Here is a 5,184-nt window from a genome sequence, read left to right on the forward strand (position 1 = left end):
CTTTCTTCCAAGGCACCTCTGGGTGGATTTGAACCTGCACCCTTTCAATTAGCAGCTGAGTGCATTAACCATTATTTTGCCATTGTTTTGCTGAATGTGAAAGTAACATATTGTTAAAAAATTGAAAAATTAAAAAAAAATACATCATCCATAACACCTCCCCACAAAGATAACAATCACTGACTTTCATACTTTTTTCTATGCCTATAAAATGTCTATTTTTTTTTAAAGATGGAAAGGGAGGCAAATATATTTTCTGTATATAGTTGGAAACAAATTGTTTTGACTTCTTTATATCCTCCTTTTTCTTTTAGTTTATCCTGAACATTTTCCTATTTCATTATTCTTGAAGAATCTAATTTTAATGGCTACATAACATTTCAAGGAGCCCTGGTGGTGCAGTGGTTAAAGCGATTGACTGCTAACCAAAAGGTCAGTGGTTAGAAACCACCAGTGGCTCGTGTGAGAAAAGATGTGGCAATCTGCTTTCGTAGATACTTGGAAACTCTATGAGGTCGCCATGAGTTGGAATCGACTCAGTGGCAGTGGGTTTGGGTTTGGTTTTTGGACATATTTCATGATTGTATCGTGAAACCAGAGATAGGGACATAGGGTGAGGTATCACAAGGGATCACTTTCAAAAGAGGAAGAGTCAGAGTGTGCTGCTTGATTTGAGAGGGACCATTTCATGCCTTTGTGCCTTTACTCCCCTTCATCCTGCAGAACTCAGATCAGGTGTCAACTCCTTCACGAAGTCTTCCGTGAAGCCCAGCTCAGGCTAACTCCTGTTCACAGTGCTCCCCCAGCACGCTGTCAGAGCACTGATCACATTGTATCAAACAGATTTCATTTTTAGTCTCTCCCACCAGAGACCATGAGCTTGATACCTGGCACATAGAAGGTGTTCAATAAATGCCTTGCAGCCTTGCAAAGAGTTTACCCAACACCCTGTTGTCAGGCACCTAGAATGCTTTTAGCTTGTAAAGGGGGCCTTCATGCTCTCGCTTTCACAGATTCTATGTCGGCTGAGGAAGAGGGTGGAAGTAGACCCCCCAAAAAAAAACCTTGTTTGGGTCATCGGTAGCCACTGAATCCTCCTGTAAATAATACTAGGTTGACTTGTAAGCGCATCTTTGTCTGCATCGACTCGTTCTTATGATACAAGTGCAGATGCTAGAATCAGACACCCTGGGTTCAAATCCCAGCACATTTCCCAGTTGTGTGGTCCTTGGCATACTACTTGGCTCTCTGAGCCTTATCTTCTTCAACTCTGAAATAGATGTTGAGATATTGTAAAAGAGACAATGCAGGTCAAATCAGCACAATGCTTGGCATATTGTAGCTAGTTATGCAATTTCTGAGCCCATGTTACAGTTCTTAATGCCACATTGCCAAACTGCTTTCCAGATACATGCAGCAATTTATATACATGCCAGCAGCATATGGGCATATTTCACACTATCTTCTCCAGCAAGGAGTTTGGTCAATTTTTCATCTTTGTCCAGTCTGCTTTACAAAGGTTATCTGAACTGTGGTCAAATCATCCTCGAGGTTCAGCAAAAGGTCAGCAACCCCCCTCACAGTCTAAGCACCCAGTACAGAACCCCACCTCACAGACACTCCTCCCCAGGTGGCAGAGGAAGAGACTAAGAGGTAACGAGTAAAATGAAAAGTCACTGCTTTAAAGCATGAGGCTGTCTTAATATATAAGTTCAGAAGCCATTTTCCCACATGCTGCTGAATAATGAAATAGGGGAATCATCAATGACCCCAAATAAGACTCTTCCTGTCTGCTTCCCTACCCAACACAGAATAATGGAAAGTGAGAGCACAAAGGCTGCTTTGAGATCAGCTTGCTCCAGAAGAGGCCCAGAGAGGTGAAGTGGCTTGCCCAAGGTCACACAGTTGACAAGTGCCATTGACAGTATTAGAGCCACAGGAATCTATGACTCACAGTAGCAAATCTTGTCTATGTATCTACAACTCCATTCATGTTTATCCTCTTAGGCCCATTCACAGCTCCATCAGGAAGGTCAGGTGGAGAGTGGTAGAGAGTGCACGACAGCACACGCTTGCTAGTGGCTCTAAAAAGTCCAAATCCATGACCTGCATGAAAGTCAGTTGTGGGAAGAGACTCAATCATTGGGGCAGACCCTTCAGCATCATGTTTCAGAAAGGCCACTGCAGCCTGATTGGGGCTCTACAACCCTTCAGAGAGGCTTCTCACCCACCCCCTCTTTCCTGCAGCATATCCATCTCTCTCCCCGTAGTTATTATTTTTTTCCTACATAGGGAAATTCCCAAGGAATAGACTAGTTACCTGGATATCTGGTTTAATTAAAAAGAGGGGAAAGGAAAAGTTTACAAAGTACCACAGCAAACAAGAAGTAATTGTTTTAACAGTTTTATTCAAGTCTGTGTGCTCTGGTGTTGAGACCAGGCTGAGATCAGCATTACACTGTAATACGATAAGAGGTTTAGCCATTGAACCAAGCCTGCTTGGCATCCCTAGTTAACAATTTACAGTACCTTGAGAAAAACAAAAAAAGCCAAAGAAAAGAACCTGATAAGCTTCCTCCAGGACTTTTCTATTTTTAAATATTGTTGACAACATACAATAACTTAAACCCCAAAGGAAAATGGGAATTCAAGGACACAGGGACAGGACACGTGGACAAGACATTGGAGCCGGCAAGTCTAGGAATGAAAACCAAAACCAGTAGCTAATTACACAGGAACAAAACAAACACATAGGTGAACTTCCACTTTACCTAGACTCAAAGGTTCTAAGGGGAAGGAAAATCCCAAAGAAAGCTTTTCTGGTAACTAAATATAACCATCTCCAACTTCTTTCCTTAACCTTCTAGAAGACACAGTCTTAGTTTACAAAATGTCTGGGGGTGGGGAGGATGGGTAGTGAGGGAAATTACAGAGAAAACAAGTTCATCTCCTTCTTTGCTACAACTAGGTAGGTACCAAGAGCATGTGGCTCAACATGAAAAAGGCAAGAGCCTGATTTTAAGTTCCTAAGGGGGGACACAAGCTACAATAAGGCTTCCAAACTCGGGAGACTTGGAGGAAAGTGGGTTGGAGCTAGGGTGTAGAGCAATAACGGGGCAACTGTGGGCTGGACACAGAGAGAGGCCCACAGGCCTTCAGCAGTGGTGCTGGGAGAAGAGTGGCAGATTTGACACATTCAATCCCCATGTGGTACAAATCCCTGAAAACTCATGGAGAGGAAATGATAGAGGCAAAAGCATCCAGGAGCAGAGAGGAAGGGAGCTGAGCTTTGGGGAGGTTACAAGTCCTGCTGGGTGTCTCCAGTCACACAAGTAGTTGATGGATGAGTCAAAGGACACAACTCCTCATTGGACAAAGACTGAACACAAAGCCTAGGTGGGCTAAGCTATGCCATTTTTATTCCATGGCTTCTAAACACCTGCCTAGAAATGTGCTCAGCAGAGCCAAGTGGGTCAGCAACACTGCATACTAGCTGTGTGACCTTGGGCAAATTACATGACCATCTGAACCTCATTCCACATTATTAGATGAGAATAATGTCCACCTACCAGAATTATTGTGAGGAGTCAAAAAATACATGAATATTAACCCCTAAGACAGGGAAGAAACACAGAAGACAGAACAGATCTCAGAATTTATTGTTAGTCCCCATACCTAGGCACAGGATAAACCCAGGCCTCTCTCTGACAGTGGTGAAGATAAGAGTCATAGTCAGCATGATTTATGAAACTGGAGGTAGGGATAAATGATGAGAATGAAAGGATAATGATAGAGAATACTAACAGATAGTGCCAGTGACTCTGCAGGTGGAGGTGGTATCAGTGGCTGACATTTCTGAAGTCTCAGTGCTAGGAAATGCCACTCTTGTTCCCTAGCAAGGGAGTGAAGCAGCTTCCCTTCAACCTAGGAAATAATGAATGAGATTTATTAACTTCTCCTCAAATTAAAAGATCTCCTGAAGAGGTTTAGGATGAGAATCCAAAGGATCCTCTCTACTGTAATTGCTCCTCATGCTCCTGAAACACATACACCCTCCAAGTGGTGTCAGGTTTCAGAGACCCTGAAAGGAAGCTAGAGAACATCAAGGAAAGGTCATAGCCAAGCTACAGGTGCAAAGTTAAAGACTCAGGAAAACCATCTTAGATGTATCACTGTTGTAAGTCAACTTGCTCCAGTGTAAACGCAAACATTGCCAGAGAGCTACCACCTTACCCAAGACCGGAGAAGAAGGGCAAGAACTAGAGATACGGGCCACAAAAAAAAAAACAAACTTGTTGTAGTCAAGTCGATTCTGACTCATAGCAGCCCTACAGGACAGAGTAGAACTGCCCCTGGGGTTTCTAAAGAGCAGCTGACGGATTCAAACTGCCAATCTTTTGGTTAGCAGACAAGCTCTTAACCACTATGCACCAAGGCTCCAAGAGATATGGAAGGTTAGCTAAAACCTAGTTCACAATTACGCCTAAGCCAGTTTACAGGTCCAGATGAGGGACAAGCAGGTGGGACTAGAGAGAAGTGAGGGAGATATCTGCCTTGGATACAAAAATTAAGGTGATGCCAAAAACTCAATAGTCAGAATAAATAATACTTCAATGCAGTATTTTTAAAAATCAAAATTAATGAAAATGTCAATTCTACCCAAAGCAATCTACAGATACAATGCAATCCTGATCCAGACTCCACGGGCATTTTTAATGAGATGGAGAAACAAATCACCAACATCATATGGAAAGGGAAGAGCCCCTGAATAAGTAAAGCATTACTCAAGAAGAACAAAGTGGGAGGCCTCACACTACCTGATCTAGAACCTGTTATACCGCCACAGTAGTCAAAACAGCCTGGTACTGGTACAACAACAGATACATAGACCAATGGAACATAATTGAGAATCCAGACATAAATTCACCTACCTGTGAGCAGCTGATACTTGACAAAGGCCCAAAGTCCATTAATTCGGGAAAAGACAGTCTCTTTAACACATGGTGCTGGCATAACTGGATATCCATCTGCAAAAAACTGAAACAAGACCTGTACCTCACACCGTGCATAAAAACTAACTCAAAATGGATAATGGATCAAAGACTTAAATATAAAATCAAAAACAATAAAGATCATGGAAGAAAAAAAAGGGACAATGCTAGAAGCCCTAATACATGGCATAAA

This window comes from Trichechus manatus, unplaced genomic scaffold (assembly GCF_000243295.1).
Source record: "Trichechus manatus latirostris isolate Lorelei unplaced genomic scaffold, TriManLat1.0 scaffold00010, whole genome shotgun sequence".
In the NCBI taxonomy this organism is placed as follows: domain Eukaryota; kingdom Metazoa; phylum Chordata; class Mammalia; order Sirenia; family Trichechidae; genus Trichechus; species Trichechus manatus.